Source organism: Mustela nivalis, assembly GCF_964662115.1.
Source record: "Mustela nivalis genome assembly, chromosome: 8".
Classification (NCBI taxonomy): domain Eukaryota; kingdom Metazoa; phylum Chordata; class Mammalia; order Carnivora; family Mustelidae; genus Mustela; species Mustela nivalis.
The window spans coordinates 87,409,239-87,432,156 of record NC_139027.1 but is presented as its reverse complement, the minus strand read 5'-3'; the positions used below and the strand labels follow the sequence as shown (position 1 = coordinate 87,432,156).

Here is a 22,918-nt window from a genome sequence, read left to right as displayed (position 1 = left end):
ATTTCCCCCAACTCCCTTCTCCTCTCCATTTCCCCACGTCTTCCATGTTATTTCTTATGCTCCATAAATAAGCGAAACCATATGATAATTAACTTTCTCTGTTTGACTTATTTCACTCAGCATAACCTCTTCCAGTCCCGTCCATTTTGATATAAAAGATGGGTATTCATCCTCTCTGATGCAGGCATAATACTCCACAGTGTATATGGACCACATCTTCCTTATCCATTCATCCATTGAAGGGCATCTTGGTTCTTTCCACAGTTTGGCGACTGTGGCCATTGCTGCTATGAACACTGGGGTACAGATGGCCCTTCTTTACTCTACATCTGTATCTTCGGGGTAAATACCCAGTAGTGCAATTGCAATTCTTTTTTTTTTTTTTTTAAGATTTTATTTATTTATTTGACAGATCGCAAGTAGGCAGAGAGGCAGGCAGAGAGAGAGAGAGAGAGAGAAGCAGACCCCCTGCCAAGCAGAGAGCCTGATGCGGAACTCGATCCCAGGACCCTGGGATCATGACCTAAGCCAAAGGCAGAGGCTTAACCCACTGAGCCACCCAGGCACCCCATATTTTTACATTCTTAAGGAATCTCCACACTGTTTTCCAAAGTGGCTGCACCAACTTGCACTTCCATCAACAGTGTAAGAGGGTTCCCCTTTCTCCATATCCCCTCCAACACATGTTGTTTATTGTCTTGTTAATTTTGGCCATTCTAACAGGTGTAAGGTGCTATCTCAATGTGGCTTTGATTTGAATCTCCCTGATGGGAGCCTACTTTTAAAAAAAGGAAAAAAGTTAACTACTCACATTATTCCTCTGTTTGCTTATTTGCATTATTTTACATCATTTCTGAACATATGGAACTTTTATTATGAGCTCACAATGCAACAGGCCTAAGGGATACCTGAGAAGTGCTTGCGGAATGACTAAACAATACAAGTCACAGCCTGTTCTATGAGTATACAAGGGTCTTAGGGAAATAATATATGGATATATATGTTTTCTTCCATCATTCAAGCAAATAAGGATGAAGATTTCTACTTCAGTGCCAGGTACTGAGTGAAAAGGGCTGTCTGTGTGTGTCCTAGTACCTGAGTAAGAGCAGTAACCATGTGGCCATTGCAAGGTTAGGTGGCACTATTTACCCAAAAGGACTGCGTAAGGGAATCAGTTGGTCAATCACTTCTTACCCAGGTTACCAAGAAGAGAGCTAAAATAAATGTGTGGTTATTTTTCCAAGAGACCATGGGGGGGGGTGTCATTTCAGTCCAAATCAACACCACTGCTTAAGTTTAATATCCAAGCATTTTGCTACTTTCAAACCATTTTTGACACTTAATAATGTTGCTCTAAGAAATATAAACACTCCTTTTAGACTGTGACTGCAGCCATGAGAAAAATATTTATCTGAGCACCTCTGATGGAAATTACTACCACCACTATAGTGGCATCAAAATAGTCCTCGAAGTAGGGTAGGAAGCTGTTTTTAAAAAATATTCCAAAAGCCAGTTTTGTCTGAATAGTGAGCCTGTTAGGTGGCTTTTGCTGAAGAACTAGGGTTTCCCAAGGCCCATGCATGGTTCCTTAAGGATTCTTCCCAAGAGGTTCTATAATCTAATCAGCCCTACTCATCATGGTTGATTAAAGTCTTTGAGAGGCTCCATAGGACAGGTCTGAATCCCAATCCACAGAAGACAGACTTATATTTCATAAACTCAACATTTTTTGAGTTTCAACATTTATATTTCATCTACTGTGGGCCAAACTCTACCACTCATTGAGCGACCTGCTGTGCTGTGTCTTTGTCCATTTGGGCTGCTACAACACAATACCACAGACCATATGGCTTACAAACAGCAGAAATTTATTTCTTACAGTTACAGAGGCTCAAAGTCCAAGATTGAGGTGCCAACATGCTTGGGTTCTGGTAAGTGCCCCTCTCCCCTCTTCCTGGCTCATTCCCTCTCATTGTGTCCTCATGTGGTAGCCAGTGCTAGGAAGCTCTGAGTGACCTCTTTTCCAAGGGCACTAATCTCATTCATGAAAGCTCCACCCTCATGACCAAAGAACCTCCCAAAGGCCCCACCTCCCAATACCATCACCTTTGGGGGCTAAGATTTTGGTATATGAATTCTGGGAGGACACAAACATTCAGACAACAGCAGGCAGGACCTGGGATACTGGTGGACTGCATCTAATAGTCTGTTAGATCTAAACCATACACAGCAGATCTGATGTTAAGATGACCATTCCAGTTTCCTGTAAAGAATGCTGAAGACCTTTAGATTCCACCCATCCAGCTAACTCCATTTCAGGCAAAAGAAATCCCACCCAACATACTACCTAGCCAAAGATAAATAACTTACTTAGAGATATCACACAAAAATATTGTAGCTATTTCCAGGAGCTCAAATACTTAAAAAGCCCAGATATAATCATATGCATGGTTACCAAAATTAATACTCAACTTTTTAATTACTGGTATATTAAATTCTCTCAAATAACAACTTAACTAGTGGTTTTTAAAATCCAAACTGAACATACTGACCAACTGCTTCTAAAACACAGGACTCTAATACAGAAAAAAAGATAGTACTATTACATATTTTATACCATTCCACAGACAGCTGTGCTTATGTGGATGGCTAGACCAAGCACTTGTCAATAACAACTACTAGAATGTAGTTTCTCCAACTTCAATCAAAGGCTTCCATGAACACTGGGATATTCAAACTGTTGAGACAGCCTGGGTAAATTAACATATGGAAAAATGAATTATTTTCACTACGAGTCCCTATTCTACTCAAATGGAAAATTTAATCTGATTTTCCCCCTACTATACCAAAAACACAAGAATCATGACATGCAAGTAAAGATAATGGAGCTGGAAAGTTCTTTCTCATTTCCCAGTGACCAGGACAAATGCACTGTTTTCTTTCAACAGACAGTGAGGAAAGAGCCAAAGGTCAGCTGGTCAGAGAGGATAGAGTTGCAATTAACATGCCATTTTGCCTTGTCTGTTAAAACTGTTTCCTAATTCTGGATTGCACAAGCAAAAAAAAAAAAAAAGTATTTATTACAACAGAGGCAAGAGAGTGAGAAAGAAATAAGATGCACATCTTAAACCAACTTAAAAGAAAGACACATTTGTTACCTGCCTGCATGGGTGCTGCTTATGGATCATGATCAAAGCAGGGAAGAACCACTTTATCTAACTTTGTTACTGTACCTTGGAAATAACTGAGGAGAATAAGTAGAAAACATTATTGCCTAATAAGGAGGAAAGAATAGACTTAAAGGACCTCCCTATATACTAATTACTGCCTTCCCAGGGCCTCCCACTCATCCCAAACACTCAGATCAGCACAGCAGTGACCCAGAGGCTGGGACTCCAGAAGGTTATTTTTATCTGATTCTAGCACCTTCTTAAATGAAACTCACCTAAAAGTTAGAGAATCTTTGGCGTTGAAGATTTATAGCATCCCAAATTTTGTGCTGTTTTAAAAAGTATGTTCATATCTTTCATAAGGAAAATGAGTGAAACACAACTCAATCTCAAGTTGATAATTTTCAAGAAGTAAACTTCAGGCATGTTTTCCATACTAAAATCAACAATAAAAATATAATGTTTCTAGTGAAAGCCGGTGACATAAAAATTCCTCATCTGGTGTCTGGAACTGTCCTGGTTTTATTCTTGATGCCCACAGTAAGAAAGTCCCTACTCAGGTGCCATTAGGTGAGAGCTGCCACATGCTCCCCTCAGTGCCTTGAGGGTTCTGTGACACAAGACAGGTCCTGAGGTAATCTGTAGCTCAGGAATACTCTGCCCACAACAGGCACAAATTATTGCAAATTTTAGTTCAGTTTTTCAATCTTAAAATTAACAAGCATTGACAATCTACTTAGCTGCCTACTTCTTGGGAAGTACCTCTTTCTGGACAATCTCTGGAAGTTTTCCAACATTACCCAACCAACAAATGCCCATCCACTTTAGCACATAGAAGATACAGAGCCTAGGGAAGACTGAAACAAGGAACAGGACTGAAATAAAGCTCCTTACAGTGCTCTCCCCCTCATCCGTGACACTCTGACACTGACAGGTCTACTTTATTAAGAGACATTCTGAGCCATGCGCAGAGAGAAACCAACAGAGTTCAATAATTGTGGTATCCTTCCCTGGCACAGCACAAGAGCACTGACTTGCTGCCTACAACTAGCCACCCTATCTCTGCAATAATGATGACTTTCTCATCCCACAAGGCAACCCATTACAGAAAGAAAGATATACAAAATCAAGACTGGGAAAGTAGCAGAATGTGTGGCAACAAGGCAAAAATCAGTAATAACAGAAAACTAACAATTGACATAACAATGGAGCAGCCTTAGTTTTTGGAAGCCCCATGTCTAGAGGAGCATGATTACTCTGGGACAGGATCACTGGGTTGCACTGTGTTGTTTGGCAAGTTGAATTTCTTCACCCCCATCAGCCCCAAAGCAACACAGCTTGTTAAGGAGCATTTATAAAAGGCAGAGAAGATTCACTCATATTCTTGTTATCTAGAGATAAGCACTTCAACATGTTGATCTCTGTTCCTTATAAAATACCTAACACACACATGACTGTAAATAAAGGCAAGACTGTTGCATGGTGATTGTTCAGAATTATCTTTATTCCTAGTACTGATCATGAAAGGACATAAAGTTCTTTAGATGAATACCACTGACCCCTTTTTCCCTGAACTCTCTATCTGAAACTTGGCCCATCCTCAAATTTCTATTCAAGGTCTTTTCTAAAAAGCCTCCTCTGAGCATTCTAGCCTGTACTAATCTGTTTAGCATCTACAGAGCTCACTGAGTATCCTGTTCAGTGAGTGGGTGAGATTTTAGTCGATTCCACATTGTGTTCTGCATTGCAGAGGTACTCCTCTCAAGAAAACCATGAGCCCTTTGGTGTGAAAACTTCTAGAGTCTTTACATCAAACACTCTTAGTAGGCAATTAATCATACTGGTCCTTTTGTGAAAAGGTGCTGCACAACAGAGCTGGGGAGGTGCTGGTAAGCTGCCACCGTCCCCAGAAATTCAAGACAACTCAGAGTAGCTTCAGTATGTACTTAAGCATGACATTCTCTTGTCAGTAAAGATAACTCTCTTAACATCACAGCAGTCTGAAATCTATATGCTTTCTAACAAACTCTCACTAGATCCCCATGGTTGCTCAAATAAGTAGAGTGTTTGGTCAACTAAAAAAACATTCTTAGAATTCATAACCTGGGCATTTTTTCTCTGATTTTTCAAACATCCTCACTGGAAAATATCTCTGTAGCAGATATTCCATTATCCAAATCATTTCTTCCTGTTATTCATACTGTGACCCGCTAACATATATTCTCACCCCTAAACATCTTTTTAAAAAGATACCTTGTGTCCTAACCAAAACAGATGAATTTGAGAAAGCCCTGTATTTCAAATATAGAACAGTATTTTTAGCTAAGAATGTTGACTTACGAGAATGCCCGGCTTACCAGGGAAACCCTTCAGTGAATCCACAGGCTCCTTATATGGCAGGGGTAGCCATCAGCACCAAACTTTCTGGCTCTAAATGACATTCTTATTTTAGTTCTGACTCAGCCAAGGATATCTCCCTGACCACTGACCTTCAGCTAAGTTGGGAGAGGAAGTCAATGGGAGTTTTTATTTTGTGAATAAGCTTAACATGAGGTCTACTTTCCTCAATGGTAAGGTAAAACAAAACCATAAGTTTCAGTACAGAGAGACAGAAAAAAACTTGTACTCAAGTCAAGTGAATACAACCCCTTCAAATTTCCATCTATGTATCTTTCATCTTCAGTTGTTTTATTCTTAACATAGAACATATTTTTCATGTATTTTATTGCATTAAACATTTGAAAATATTGGACAGGATTAAGTAGAAGAACTGAAAAAAATTTTTTTGCAAACTTTATAAAGGCTTCTTCTCTTTCACTAACTTCAAATTTTGTGAAGTGCGTATAGAAAGACAAGAAACTGTTTTAACTACCATGAGTGAGAGTTACCATTAATGTGAACAAAAGATGGGGAAATTATTTAAGGTCATAGGAGGCCTGAGCACCTAGTGATGTCATTATAAGGCTATCTAGCACAAAACTAGAGCTTCAGTTTCTCCCAGGTGTCTTTTGCATATTCCTCCATTTCTTCTGGATCCTGTCTTCAGCTCTTTTCTCTCCCTATATAGCTCACTATTCTCTGTGACAGAATGAAGTCTGGGTTTCTGAAAGTAGTTTGTTTACAGGGTTAGGTATGAAGTTCTTTTTTCAGATCCTTTAGCTCTTTTCAAAGAGACATATTCTATGAATCCAGAAATAATATATAAGAGTATGATTATTTTGACTACAAACAGACACCTCATTTCCTGATGGAAGATTACTGGCCTATCTTTGGTGTGCTGATGATGGAAGTGGTCTTTTTCCTCTACCAGCTGGCCCAGGGGCCTTTCAGCAGAGGGCGCTGGAGAGACCGACCAGAGGAAAGGGTTTTGCATGCTAGTCCTTGCAGGCTCTCCTGGCAAGCTCCTGTGGGCAGAGCTTTCTTCGGTTTAGCCTCCAGCAGCACACACAGCTTCTTCAGCGTCCAGCTCGAGTGGGCATGGCAGCCAAAAGCAGCCAGTTGGCAAGCAGCTTGCCTGGTGGTTCTGCAGCAGGAGGCCTCTGGCTTGTGCAGTGAGTGGCAGCCCACAGCACACTGACCAGGCTGCCTGCCTCTCCAACCACCACACTGCCCACCTTCCCCACTCCCAGCAATTCTGGAATGAAGCCCCTTGTTGCCACCTGTAGGGAGGTTTTCCTACAAGTTCAGACTTCTAGCATGTTTCACTGGTGCAGGACCATAGCAACTCCTCTGCTATCCCCAAGAGCAGTAACTCCTGGCTGGGGAGGAGGGCTCCCCCTTGCTAGAATTTTTCAGCCCTTGAGTGGTAGCTACTGAATATAGCAGCTGTTCAATACTCTTTGCATTCTCTCTACTTCTTACTAGCCAATCCCTTACTACTGCAAACCCCTGCTGGAGTTAATAACTTAAAAAAAAAATCTTTTATTAAACATTCCTCCTTCAAATTACTGTGTGGTTTTTCTCTCCTGATTGGATGGCAACTGAACCTCTGTCAATATGAGAGGCCAAAATTAGGACTCTTAATTGACGGTTCTTAGACCTCATTGGGTCCTTTATCCAGTATGAGGAGGCATCTGTCTCACTTAAAACAACCAAATGTGCATTTGAAACTAGAAAGGGGGGCGCTTGGGTGGCTCAGTGGGTTAAAGCCTCTGTCTTCAGCTCAGGTCATGGTCTCAAGGTCCTGGAATTGGGCCCCATATTGGGCTCTCTGTTCAGCGGGGAGCCTGCTTCCCCTTCTCTCTCTGCCTACTTGTGATCTCTCTCTGTCAAAATAAATTAAAAAAAAAAAAAAAAAAAAAAAAAGAAAAGAAACTAGAAAGGGATGGGAGGAGTAGATTATAACATTAAAAAGTCTAGCATAATAGAATGGCCAGTTAGAGGGGAGCTCAAGTCAGCTGACCTCACTCTTTCTCCAAGAACAAACTTAACGTTCAATTTGGGGCAAGAGGATAAGGCAGCGCCCACTCTTCCTCACCTCCCCAGTACAGAGCAGGCATCCCTTCCAATGAGCAATCTCTGCCTCAAGGGGCATGTTTGGGGACCAACCAGTCAATTTGAGTTCTGATAATATTTTCATACTAGGTATTGACCCAGGAAAGAGGCAAACAAGGGGACACACCTCCATTTCAGTGCTCAAGAAACAAAAGAAGAGAATAAAGGAACCTATGTTAATCTTCAGTAAGCTCTCTCTCATCTTCAAGGCTATAAGGAGGCTGGTGATAAGAACTGTAAGCTTCCTGATCATGTACTATGCACCCACTCACTTGGCTCTGGGGTATTCTGTGCTACTTGGTGTGAGTGCTGTATAGCTTTCCTTGGTCACAGCTATTCCTGTTTCCCTCCCTGTCCTAAGAGTCTTGCTGTGGAATACCTAAGCAGAAGCCTGTTTCCTAAATGGTCCCTCAATTTCAGTATATTGTGGTGAAAAGGACCATATGCACTGCTTAGCACTGACTCACATGTCATCTCTGCAGGGGATGGTCACACAAATAGCCCATCTGTGGCTACAGTCAGCACAATTTCAGGAGGGTCTGAAAGCCAGACCTGAGAGGGCTTCAAGGCCTGTCCCATGTTTCTGAGTTTCCACATTTTCTGAGGGGATCAGGCAAAATCTAAAATGTAATACAATAATATCTCAAACAATTTCTGTCATAAAATGTGCTTTTGAGATGTTACATTACCTTATTTTTATCATCTCTTCTGTCTCATCATCTACCTTGCTTTCACTCCCCATATACATGAAAGTTGAACCTAATGTTGGGCCCTAAGAAGGAATGGGAGTCACTGTACTGCAAGTGCTCTGTGAAACATGGCAGCAGCTGCAACAGAGAGCAGACCAGCCCTGAGGTCCTTCTTTCCCTTCCCTTTACAGACATCTCGGTAGCCCCTGTCTGTAATCCTAAACAGGCTAGTGTTGGACCAACTTCACAAGAGCTGTGTTCAGCCTGCTTTCTTCCTCACCATTCTTCCAGGACTTCTTTAGGACACTGCTCCCTCCTCCTCCTCTATCTGCCTGCCACAAAGAGGCTAGAGACATAATCCAGTTTCCACCCAACCACAAACCTTCCAGAAATACTATCTCTAAAGAACAATGTACAAGAGAAAAATTGAGAAAAAATTTTAGAGAGAGAAACAATACCATGGAGCTCACGAAGACTATTTCAGTTGTTTTCATAATTGGGGTTTACAAATGTGCACATGCACACACGTGTGTGTGTTGTCTTTTAATATTTAATTAGTTAAATCATATTAAATAAAACTTAAACCTTCTTGACCGAAGGGCATGAAGACTCCTGCTCTAATCGTTTTCCAAACAGAACTGATGCCAAGGGTTTCAGTTTAGGACAGCAAATGTGTATTTGGATGACTCTGTCTATCTGAGCATAACGACACAAAACAATCTCTTTTCAAGGCATGTAAGGAAGCAAAATGTCATCAAAACTAACTTGGCATCAGGTCAAATTTTAAGCTGGCAAAATAAGGCAAAATAATTGAGTTCTCAAACAGTCTGGAATCTAGGTAGAAAAGCAAATCAAAAGATGAAATGCCGAGAATGGTTTGCATAAACTATTAAAACCATATTGCCTGAGTGAAAGAGCTGTCTAGTCCTCAAATGACTGAATCTATAACAGTTGTATCAAAAGTCAATGATCTTTCTAATGTAAGAAATACAAAGCAAAAATAAACAAAAACAAAAAGTCAATGATCTGCCTTTATTAAAAGTGGTAGTAGCTTCTATTCTTCCACAGATAGCAATATTCCAAACTAGTAGAGACAAATGGCCATGTGACTATTTCAAGCAAGTTTTATCTTTTCAGATAAAACTGCTCTGAAATAAAGGAAATAGTTCTGTGTTAAAAGGATAAATGAAAAACAATCACCATATTAATTACATATTAATTACTAAGAGTTAAGATGTTGGCAAAAGTGAAGGTACAGAACAATTAGCATTTTAAAAGGGCAAAACTCAAATTTTAACACAGCTGTCATGATAAACATTTAAGTCATAAGGGATGCATGAATGCTTTCAGGGACAGAGGGGGAAGGGATGAGGGGGAAATCTCATGGTACAGTTTATTACCCTGAGCACAAATGTAATCAGTGCTCAATATTATAATGGCTCATAAAGTAATGTCACTGTTTTCTCATCCATATATCTATCTGTATCCTTGCTACACATGTACAGATTGCCTCCATGCAAACTGCTTAAATACATATGAACAAGCCAGTTTACCTTCCCTTTTATTTAATGTTTCCATGTAAATATAGACAGTCTGAGTCATTATAGAGCCCAGAGGCCATAACCCCAGGGGTTCACTTTTAGCTGTGTAGAGGCCGGTTCAGACAGACCATGATTAACATTTTGGTTCTTTAGTAACATTTGCATTCCCTCTTACATTTTTCAAGACTGAAGAGGCAGAGAAAGAAGCTGGAGGCTTTCCTGCAGCTCATTTACCATTCATTCCACTATAAACATCAATTTCTGCCACAAGGTCTGGTACTGGCTGGCAAGAAACAAATTGTCCCAAATTATGAGAATTATGAGTACATGCTTCCTTGGGTATTCTTTCTTGATTTCATCATACTTTCTGAGAATCTTGTACTTTTTTTTTTTTTTTTTAAGATTTATTTATTTATTTATTTGAGAGAGAGAAAGGAAGGACAGAGGGAAAGGGAGAATCTAAAGGAGACTCCACTCTGAGCACAGGATCCCAGGACCCTGAGATCGCGACTTGAGGTGAAATCAAGAGTCAGATGCCCAAGGAAGCATGTACTCATAATTCTCATAATTTGGGACACTTTTAACAAGGTGTCTTTCAAGAGAGAAAAGGTAGCTGAATTCCAACAGATTACTAACAGGTACTCAAGAAGCAAAGCATAACATAAAGAGAAACTAACATTCTGCTTTGCAAATAAATGTGTCTTTCCAAGTATTAAAATGGATTTGATAGCCAAAATGAAATACAATAAATCCTCCTTGAATAACTCTAAATCTGTTAATATTATTCAGCTGGTAAATGGAGAAATTCAAGCTCCTAAAAATAAGTGACTTGTAATAGTCAATTACTAAGTGGTGATACCAAATATTGGACCTAGTCTCTGCTAACCTAGACTCGAAAAGCTATCTTAATGGCCCACATTCCACTGGCCAAGCTCTTATTCTCAAAATAAACATAAACTGTCCTACAAAATTAATGTCTTACAAATGGAACAAATCTATCTCTGCCAGGGAGATAAGAGCAGTAAATGAGATGTTCAGTCCAATCTCTTTTGATACAAATTGTAAAAGGCTTAATAATTACCATAAGGCGTGTCTGGGTGGCTCAGTTGGTTAAGCAACTGCCTTTGGCTCATATCACGACCCTGGAGTCTCCAGATCAAGTCCCACAGTGGGCTCCCTGCTCAACGGAGAGTCTGCTTCTCCCTCTGACCAATCCCGTCATGCTCCCTCTCTCTCAAATAAATAAATATCTTTAAAAAATAATAATAATAATTACCATAAGTAGACATCCTAGTTAAGGTAAGGAGCTTCTATCTCTTTCCATCCACCTCCTCCCACCAACCTCCAAATTACACATGCCAGAGCCACAGATGCTGAAATCTTGGTTGGGTTTATAGATTACTGACAGGCAAGTAGCTGACAGACTACTGTTATGAATGTTGATTAGGCACAACCACTGATAAGCCAAGTGATAAATTCTCATGTGATAGTTACATATGAGGAGGTTAAAGTTAAAATTGTGTCATTTGGGGTGTCTGGGTGGTTCAGTCAACTAATCTTCTGCCTTTAGCTCAGGTCATGATGCCAGGGTTCTGGGACGGAGCCCCACATGGGCTCCGTGCTTGGCAAGGGAATCAGCTTTTTCCTCTCTCTCTATCCCACCCCTATGCCTGCTCGTTCTCTCTCCCTCAAATAGATAAAATCTTCTAAAATATGCTTAAAAAATAAAACTGTGCCACTTCTCATGATACATATCAAACAATTATATACTCTAATTACTGAAGCCTTGAAGCACATATTGAACTAGTACGAACAGTAAAATGAATCCCATCAAACCCAACTCAATGAAAAAAGTTATCAAACCATGACCAATTTATCTATTTTTCAACCATAAAATATTCTCAAAAAATTCCATACATCACTTGATCCATAAATTCTATAGCATGTAACCATAATATATATTTAAGCTCTTAATTTCTTCCTACAGGAATGTAATATAGCACAGTAAATTTTAAAGAAGGCTCAGTACAGAGATGCTTGACTTCTACTATTTCAAAATTACAGACTCTTAAGTGTGAGCAGGATGTCCTCCACTAGTTTTCACTGAGATGCCTCAGCAGCTGCCACAGCACTGGGGGAAGGTTCAGGAAAAGAATCCGGTCCAGTCATCCCACCCCTTTCCTTCTCATCACTTCCACAGAGCATCACTGCTTTTGTTCTGTACACCACAGTGCCCAGGAAAATCCTGTCTGGAAAAGATGATTCTTTTGAAAGCTTCTGGCTGGACCTTCCATTCTTTTTCTGAGATTTTTCAGATTCCTATTTATTCTTTTGTTGTTGTTGTTTGGTCTGTTCCTGTAAAAACCAGAAGCTCTAAAAACGTGGACTGGTTTTCTGAGATGGTCTGATACTTTTCCACTTCTATTATGAGTGACAGTTAACTCACTGGCATACACCAGTTTTAACTGGTAATTGAGTTGATCAATCTCAGTTGCTCTTTCTCTCTATATATAGCTCAGAAGATCATTCACAGAGAAGCATCTTGCCAGGAAACAATCCTGTAAGTTCTTCTTTTCCCCCTCAAACATGGCTGAAACATTAAAAATGAGTAGCCCACACGTAAGCTGCAGCCCATTTCTAGTTCCATGCATATTCATGCTCCTTCCCCAAATATTATCATTTTTTCATTCCCATTACACCTCTAAGCAATCAGGATTTTGACATTGAAACATACTATTTCATCATAGTACTGTTTAACAATACCTTCTCTTTAAGTTGTTGTAATAGCAGATGGAAATATAAAAATGTACAAAGGTGAAAAACATCAGGGAAATCAAAATCACAATGTGGTATCACTTTATACCAATCTGAATGGCTGTTATCAAAAAGACAAGAAATAACAATTGTTGGTAAGGATGTGGAGAAAAGAGAACCCTCTGCACTGTTAGTGGGAGTGTAAACTGGTGCAGTCATTTTTGGCAACAGTATGGAGGTTCCTCAAAAAAAAAAACAAAAAAACAACAACAACAAAAACCCCTACAAATAGAAATACTATATGACCAGTAATTCCACTTCTGGGTATCTACCCAAAGAAAACAAAAACACTAGCTTAAAACACATATGAGGGGTGCCTGGGTGGCTCCTCATTAAGTGTCTGCCTTCCATCAGGTCATGATCCCAGGGTTCTGGGATTGAGCTCCATGTCAGAGACCCTGCTCAGCAGGGAGCCTGCTCCCCCCTCTCCCACTCCTCACCCCCATCAAATAAATAAATAAAAATCTTTAAAAAAAATAAATGGATAAAGAAGATGTGTTATGTATATTTTATAATGGAATATTACTCAGCCATAAAAAGAATGGAAATTTTGCTATTTGTGACAACACAGACAAACCTACAAGGTATTATGCCAAGTGAAGTTAAGCCAGACAGAAACAGACACACCATATAATTTCACTTATATGTGGAATCTAAAAAAAAAATAAATGAACAAATAAAAAACAAAGACAGGGGGCGCCTGGGTGGCTCAGTGGGTTAGGCCGCTGCCTTTGGCTCAGGTCATGATCTCAGAGTCCTGGGATCGAGTCCCGCATCGGGTTCTCTGCTCAGCGGGGAGCCTGCTTCCCTCTCTCTCTCTGCCTGCCTCTCTGCCTACTTGTGATTTCTCTCTGTCAAATAAATAAATAAAATCTTAAAAACAAACAAACAAACAAAAAACAAAGACAGACTACATAAATACAGAGAACAAAATAATGACTCCTGGGGGGTATGGGGATGGGCAAAAAAGACTGAAAGGGATTAAGATGTACAAATTTAACAGAGGTAAAAGAAATCATAGGGATGAAAAGTATAGCCTGGGGGATATAATCAGTAATACTGTAAGAATATCCCCCATAACCTATGATGTTTCTTCTCAGTAATTCTCTTTCTACTAACCCCTACTCAGTTCTCTATAAATCCCACCTTCCTTCGCTGTATTTGTAATTGAGCCCCATCTCTCTCCCCCAGTGGTCCCTATACTTAATTTTGATCCTGAACAGTCTGCTTTACTGCTGAATTCTGATTTTCTTTAGCAGTGTTAACACCTTTGTGGAATCTCCTCATTTGCAGCGTATTACGCTGGACTTACTGATTTGCTTCCAGCAAAGACTAATTATTGCAAAATTGGTTAAGTTATTTCTGAGATTTGGATATAAAAAGACTGTGGCTGCCATCTTAAACTCTCTCCCTCTTCTGGATTGCCCCCTCCCTTTGAGCCTTCTCCCTTTGAGAAGACTATAGTCCTTACTGAAAGCTCAAAAGGAGGATCACAAAAGAAAGTCCCTGAATTAGATGTACCTCGATTCCTCACTCACAGAAACTGTGAGGTAACAAACGCTCATTGTTTTAAGCCTGCAATCAGTAAATCAGTACCCATAGACCAAATGTGGCTCACTGTCTGCTTCTGTAAATAGTTTTATTGGAACACACACAGCTATGTTAATTTACTTAATGCATTTTCTATGGCTGTGTTCATACTACAACAGCAGAGTTAAGTAGTTGTTACTCAGAACATGTGGTGTGCAAAACCTAAAATATTTATTATCTGGCCCTTTACAAAAAAGTGTGCTACCTCCAGTTGCCCCTAAGTTTGAAGGTAATCTTTTATTCATTAATAGGTAACTAATGCACTCTGATCTGTGATCAGCATCACAGCTATTCCTCTAGATACACAGTATCTTTTAATTACCTCCCTATGTCTATTTTTTCATCATACAAAAGGTTCCATATTAGTAGATAAAGAATATTTTAATTAAGTTCATAACCCCATTTCCCCAGCACACAGTAGTACCTTAATAAATGTACATATAGAACCAAGAATGCTTAGACAAATATATTTTACATATTAAGGTGCGAAACTCACAATTTAGCAATACATCCTTTAAATAAAGTACATCATATTGAGAAAAGCCAAAATTACAAATGATGCTGAATAGCTACTATTTCCAGTTGAATCCATTTTAAAGGTATTTGTTGACTGCCACAGAAACAATACTTCTAGATCCAGTAAAACTGTTATCTTTTAAACTGGCTATAATTTTACTTTTTATTTATTTAAAGATTTTATTTGAGAGAGTGAGAGAGAGAGAGAGAGAGAACATGAGTTGGGGGGAAAGGCAGAGAAGAAGCAGACTCCCCGGAATAATGCGAGCCAGACACTTAACTGACTGAGCCACCCAGGCAATCTTAAACTGGCTATACTTTTATAAAACCTCATTGTTTAAAATACCTATGCATCAGTTTATATCATATACTTTCAAGATTATTACCATTAGTTTTAACCATGAAACAAAGAATATATTTTCCAGCACCTGGAAAAATGTTACTGAAATTTTCCAAAACACTGCAGAATTTCAGTTTTGTTCCAACAAATTCTGCATGCCAGAATTAAAAACTAAAGTTGGCAGCAGCAACTGTCAAACATAAGTCAACATCCTACATGCAATGATTCATTTGCGGCTTTTCTATCTCAGTCTGGTTCCCTTCACATTCTCTTTGCTAGGGGCAGGAGGACAATACTGTTGGGAAAGATACAAACTTGGATATTCTTGTAATGTTCAATTTTAAGGAATATATGCATTATGACATATAAATATAATATTCTTAGTTTTTTAAACCAGGATATTTTCTCTGGCAAATGTCTACGAAGAAGAGGCAGAAAAATTCCATTTTTGTTTCAATCTTATTACCTATAGGCAAGCACAGGAGGCTAACCTTTACTTTTATATTCAATGATAAATTTTTAACTTTTAAGAGATGATCAAGTATATTAAAAACTTCCACCTAAGAAAACTTATTCTAAAACCTATGTGAAGCCCAAGTTTTGTGGTTAAGAGCTCACACTACGAACATAAGACACAAATGAGTATGGCCCTGGGTTAAAATCCCAACAGCCCAATTTACCAAGCATGAGTCTCTAACAATACTTTCCTGTCTCTGTGAAAAGGGAGAAATACATGGCACCTTCCAGGATTCCTGTGAGCATTCACTGAGCCTGTGAAGTACTTACCACATAGCCAGAAAAGCACTAAATGGTATGAAAGGCCAAGATGATTTTAAAAAATAATTAATGAGATTATATTTATATGAGTCATATGTTTTAATAATCTTATTGACTGTGGGTTTGGGAAAGGTTTTATTTTATTTTATTTCAAAGATTTGTTTTTTATTTATTTGACAGACAGAGATCACAAGTAGGCAGAGAGGCAGGCAGAGAGAGGAGGAAACAGGCTCCCTGCTGAGCAGAGAGTCATATGCGGGCTCGAAACCAGGACCCTGAGATCATGACCTGAGCTGAAGGCAGAGGCTTTACCCATTGAGCCACCCAGGCGCCCCGAAAGGTTTTAAATAGGACACAAAAAGCACAAACTTTATAAACAGAAAAAAAAATCAATAGTATCAAAATTAAAAAAAAAAAACTTTGCTTTTCAAAAGATACTGATAAAAATGAGAAGAAAAGCCACAGACTGGGAAGAGACATTTGCAAAATATATATCTGATAAAAGACTTCTATGTAGAATACAGCAAACACTATTAAAACTTAATACTATTAAGGAACATCCCAATAAAAGGCAAAAGATGGGTTGCAAATAAGCAACTGATACTCAACTACATGAGTCATTAGGAAAATGCAAATTATAACCACAATGAGACACTACTACCCACCCTCAAAATGGCTAAAATTGAAAAAAAATTTACCAAAGCATTGGTGAGAATGTGGAGAAATGGATCCCTCAAAAACTGCTTGTGGGACTATAAGTGGTACAATCTCTTTGTAACTCAGTTTAGACATTTTTTTTTTCAAGATTTTATTTATTTATTTGACAGAAAGAGACACAGCAAGAAAGAGAATACAAGCAGTGGGAGTGGGAGACGCAGACTTCCTGCTGAGGAAGAAGCCCAATGTGGGGCTCGATCCAGGACTCTGGGATCATGACCCGAGCTGAAGGCAGACATTTAGCGACTGAGCCACCCAGGCACCCCTCTTTTTTCTTTTTTAATACTTAAAAAAAAAATTATTTATTTATTTGGGAGAGAGAGAGTGTGTGCATGCGTGGAGGGATGGGAGGCTGGTTTGAGAATCCTGAGACAGGCTTCCTGCTGAGCATAGAGCCAGAGGACCCTGAGATCATGACCTCAACTGAAATCAAAAGTCCATCATTTAACCTACTGAGCCACCCAGGTGCTTCTAGACATTTTTCAAAAAACTTAATACACACAAGCTACCTAACAACTAGTCATTCCAACTGAGAGAAATGAAAGCACATGTTCCCGCAAGGACTTGTACAAGAATGTTCACAGCAGCTTTATTTTTAATAGCCAAAAACTGGAACGAACTCAAATGTCAACCAACAAGTGACTGGCTTAACAGATAATAATATCTGTTATAACGGAACATCACTCAAGGATACAATCAAATGGACTGTTGATACAAGCAACGACATGGATGGATCTCAAAATAAGTATGCTGAGTTAAAAAGCCAGTTAAAGCAAAGAAAACATTATTGTATGATTCTATTTATATGAAAGTCTAAAAAATACAAAATAACCTGGAGTAACAAAAAGCAGATCAAAGTCCCTAGGGATGCAGGGAAGGACTATAAATGGGCCTGAGGAAACTTCCAGGATGATGAGCATGCTCATTATCTTGAATGTGGTGAGGGTATCACTGTGTTAACTTGTCGAAATTCATCAAACTTCCCGTTAAAATTATGCATTTCACTGAGATTCATTAGTTCAACCTCAATAAAGCTGTTTAAAATACTGCACACTGGAATGATTTTTAATCTTCATATACTACTGTATGAACAGATCACTGCTATGGGTTGGATTCTCTGCCCTAAAAAGGTACGTTGATGTCTTAACTCCTGGTACCTGTGAATAGGGTCTTATTTGCAAATAGAATCTTTGCAGATATAATTAAGATACAAGTTAAGATGACTGGTGTCCTATTACAAAGAGAGGAGGAGAAGAGACACAGAGATAAGATGCATCCATGGGGGGAGAATATTGTGTGAAGACAGGACACATTCGGAGAAGAGAGCCATGTCATAAAAAAGAGGCAGAGGCTGGAAAGATATACCTAAGAGACAAACAGTAAACAAGCATTGCCAGCAAAGGCCAGAGGCTAGAAGAGGCAAGGAAGGATTCTCTCCTTCAAGTTTCAGAGGCAGTATGGCCCGGCTGACACAATGATTTCTCACTTCTAGTTTTCAAAACTGAGACCGTAAATCTGTTGTGTGAAGCAAACCAGTTTGTGGCACTTTGTTTCAGTAGCTCTATGAAACTAACGTAACCATTAAAAAAGACTTAAGGAGTTGGGGCAGCACATGGCTGGCTCAGTCAGTAGAGCATGTGACTTCTGATCTCGGGGTTCTAAGTTCTAGCCCCATATTGGGTGTACAGATCACTTAAAAATAATATCTTAAAAAAACCCGAGGGGCACAGGGGTTGCGCTGTTGGTTGAGTGTCTGACTATTGGTTTCAGCTCAGGTCATAACCTCAAGGTAGTGGGACTGAGCCTTAACAGGCTTAGTGTGGAGTTGGCTAGAGATTATTTCCCTCTGCCTTGGCTCCTCCCCACGCTTGTTCCTTCTCTAATGAATAAACAAAATCTTAAAAAAAAAAAAAACTTAAGAAGTTTATATTTATGTGAAAACATATTTAATATTTATTTCTAAAAGCAGATATTCCACAGGAGAATACTTGTATCCAAAGGTGGTTTTAATCACAGAATGGTCACTGGGTCTCACAGATACACAATAAATGGCTGTGTTTCCAAAATATGTATTTTTAAACATTAAACATATAAGAAATAAATAAGTTTCATTTTAATAGCATCTATCCAAATTATATAGGTAAAGTGCTAAGTTTTAGTCAACTGCTATATTTTTTAAATAAGTGATTTGTAACTGATACTTTACCTTTTTTATGTGTTTTAAACTAATAGGAAAGCAATTATAATGATTAAAATCTTGGTATTTAATTGTCATGGTAAATCATTTAGAAAATTTTATGTGTATTGACAACAAATTTACAAATTGATTCTGCTGAAGTTAAGGCTCGTTCCAGAATTCCAATCTCTCAGCTATACGGAAAAATAGAAAAGGGATCCTTACCTAAAAACTTTTTAACTCCTCTTAACTATTCTTTTCATACACCTCATTTTTAAAAACTTAAAAAAAAGATTTTATTTATTCATTTAAAAGAGAGAGAAAGCACAAGCAAGGGAAATGGTAGGCAGAGGAAGAGTGGGAAGCAGGCTTGCCTGATGTGGGACTTGATCCCAAGACCCTGGGATCATGACCTGAGCTGATGCTTAACCATCTCAGCCACCCAGTGCCCTTCATACACCTAAGTTTTAAGGATTAACATTGCTATTTTTAATTTCAACATATACTTTCTAATCTATAAAGAAATATTTTAGGTGACAAAGAAAACATATTACCCTTTAGAAAATACGTTTCTCAAAACTATTGAAAAAATAACCATGATCTTTTGACACGATACTTTGGTAGATATGAAAGAGGTACCGCTAAACCACTTTTGTTTCGCATAACTTCACTCATTCAATGAAGAATAGATATGGACAGTAATTACCAGGTTACTATGGTAGATACTAGAGATATAAAAGAAGTAAGGCAAGGCCTCTCTGGGCTTAGAGAATCCTCTCTAGTAATGGGGAGGGGCATAGGAGAGGGACAGGTAAGTGAGAAGGTAAGAAGAGGTAGGCCTATGAAACCAATGATTACAATATAAATACTTGTGGATTTTACTCTTAAAAACATCTGTGTAATTGAAATATAACTGACACTGTGTAAATTTGAGGTAGCCAACCCAACCTGTTGATTTGATACATTTATATATTGGGATATCATTGCTATGGTAACTTTAGCAAATGTCTTTACCATGTCACATAATTACCACTTCCTTTTTGTGTTAAGAAGAGTTAAGATCTAGTCTCTTAACAACTTTCAAGTGTTTAAATACAGTAGTGTTGACTATAATCACTATATTAGGCATTAGATCTCCAGAAGTTATTTATCTACTAGTTGCCAGTCTGTACCCTTAAAACAAGATCTCTTCAATTTACCTACCCCTTAAGTCCTAGTAACGGCCTACTCTGTTTTCGTAAAATGAGTTTTTTTAGAATCCACATATAAGAAAGAGCATACATTGCCTTTCTCTGACTTATCTCATCATAATGCCTTCAAGGTCTACCCATGTTGTCACAACTGGGAGGATTTCCTCCTTTTTTCACAGGAGTGTGTTTATTCTAGTGAGTGTGTTTGTATTACACTCTTAAACATGTATAAGAAAGCACTACTTACTGCGTTTTAAAAAGCAGCTCTGTCAAACTGATACCTCTGTGTACCACAGAGAAAAAAAAATTTGTTATTAACTGTGTGATGGAGGGAACCTGGGTAGCTCAGTTGGTTAAGCCTCTGCCTTCGGCTCAGGCCATGATCCCAGGGTCCCAGGATCAAGTCCACATCAGGCACCCTGCTCGGCAGGAAGTCTGCTGCTGCTTCTGCCTGCTGTTCCCCCTGCTTGTGCGCGCGCTCTCTCTCTCTCTCTGTGTCAAATAAATAGAATCTTAAACAAAACAAAACAAAAAAACACCCCAAACCTGTGTGATGTATTCATTGTTAGGAAGATTAAATGTGTTCTCAACTGAACCATTAAATAATAAGAATAGACAAAAATGGCAAATCTGCAATTTTATCCCCCTGGCCATCCACTATAGCTCTGAAACTAAAATATGAACCTAGTTTTTCATCCAAAAGACAGACAAAGAAATGATAAAGCAAACTATAAAACAGGTATGCGAGGAAATGTACATCCTAAGTTGACCTACTCCAACCTCAACTGAACTCAGAGCACTAACTTATTTGAATCAAGGACAGGAACTGGTTAATAAGAATGATCACCTTTTCTAACTTTAGATTCTTCTTCCTCCTTATTGAATTGTGAATTAATAAACAAATAAAAACCACCAAAAACATGAGAATTCTTAATAGAGTGCCTGACCCATAATAAGGCTCAATCGATGGTAGCATATTATTTAGGAACACATGGTTTCAATTTTCTGCTCTGAAAACAAGTCAAGGACATTCCCACTACTTAAAAATGATTACATCCTATATCTAGAAAGATATGAACTCAGACTGTTTACTTAATAACCAGAAAGTAAAGGTTACTTTTCTTTGCACTTCCTCCTATTCCTGGTTGTCCAGCTCCATCAGGAAAAGGGCAGGAAAGGATAGCACAAAGATGTTCCAACAAGTAACTTCTCACCGCTGCATCCAGTCAACTTCACGTAAAGATACAAACTTCAAAGTATTTTTTCTTTTCTTCACACTCATTTCAAGATTGACACAGCCCTGACTTTACCCAGGTATGATAAATCTAACTGGGATGTGGAAGAGTGGGGGAGGGTAGATGCACAACAATGATCAACGATGGAGTGCTGTAGCAAGAAACTACCAGAGGCAAACAACACAGGCAAATAAGCCTGGCTGTGTTCCAATAATCTTCATTTATGGATGGTGAAATACAAATTTCATGTAATTTTTATTACATCATGAAATATGCCTCTTTTAATTTTTTTCCAACCGCCAAAAAAATGTAAAATCCATCCTAAGCTCATGAGCCATACAAAAACAGGCAGTGGGCCAGAGCTGGCCAATGTTTCTATGTAAACTATGTTTTGGACCTAGCCAGCAAAGACTTGAATTTTGAGATATCCCCAATCAGGTATTTAGAGATCCTTTATATCTATGGCAGAACAAAAGTGACTGAGAATTTTAAAGGATGTGTGTGTGTATTGTTTAGGTGTGTTTTTCATTCACATTTCCTAAAAAAAAACCCCAAAAAACAGGGTGCAACATAGTTTGAGAAATGGAATAAATAGCTAAGGATTAGGTATATATATATAAGGGTATATGTTCAATGAGATTTTTGGGCATCAAAAATTCCAAGGGAAAAAGGGGAATGCTCTGTAGAGGTATAAGGCTCAGAACCTGTTCTGAGCCCACTTAGGTATAAGTGTAAGCTAAGGAGTCCACTGTTTAAATTTGAAAGTTAAACCAGTTCTAGCCAGGCCACGAGGGACGGCCCTAAAGACAATCTATACGGGTATTCACAGCCTTTATATAGAGTCTTTGGGTATAAATGAATATCCGTGCTTCATCCAAATCATAAGAGAAAATAATTTCCAATTATTTCTTAGTCATGTCAGAATCTAGCCAAAATTAAGGACATGTTATAGAACTGAAGACTAAGGCCCACAGGACACTTTTTCTACTAGTAGTGACAGCTACTATTTAAATAACATAAATTGCCGCAACACAATCCTCAAATGTAGAGATTAATGTTCTATTGTACAAAGTATGCAAGTGTATAGTAAGTTTTGGATTCTACTTTGTACTTTAAAATAAAAATCTGTAAAAAAAAAAAAAAAAAAAAAAATCAGTGTTTTTCATGCTTCCCAAGTTTGAAGCCAGGGTTGTTTTCATGTCTTTCACTGTGCTCCTTAAACATTGTGTTTTGTTTCAGAGCACAATCTTCTATTTTAACTTACAACAAAAATTTTTTTTTGGCAATGAGCATAGCTCTTTTTGTCTCTAATAATTCTGTTAGAGTCCATAAACATACCAAGAAAGTGAACATGAGCATGAGAAGGAATGCAAGCAGGAATGGGTCTTGTGCAATAAGGAGACAGTGTGAGAGATGTTTGATATTACTTGCATTCAAAGTCAAACAACTGCTTGCATGAAGAGCACCTGCTGGTCTGGGTTCATGTGCCAAAACCTTGCTGTGCCTTGAGGGGAAGAAGTGTGTCTAATTCATCACTTGCATCTCTATTTAGCAGAGTAGGCACCCAATAAAAATTAACTGACTAATACACAAAAGCCATAAGCCCTACAGCATTACACACAAAATGATAATGCCCCTGCCTCAAAGGTCGGGGTAAGGATTGTGAGAA

The 22,918-nt window shown here is 38.6% G+C and overlaps 1 protein-coding gene and 1 long non-coding RNA gene across 7 annotated transcripts in view; one reads left to right on the top strand and one right to left on the bottom strand.

The window, feature by feature from the left end:
• The window catches only part of LIMS1 (LIM zinc finger domain containing 1), a 143,812-nt gene that overhangs the window by 33,697 nt on the left and 87,197 nt on the right, over nt 1-22,918 (bottom strand). The gene's annotated exons all lie outside the window — the stretch shown is intronic.
• Nucleotides 971-21,445, top strand: LOC309871332. Its single transcript, XR_014315216.1, has 3 exons — nt 971-1,056; nt 1,882-1,931; nt 21,168-21,445. It is a non-coding gene; the product is annotated as an uncharacterized lncRNA (long non-coding RNA).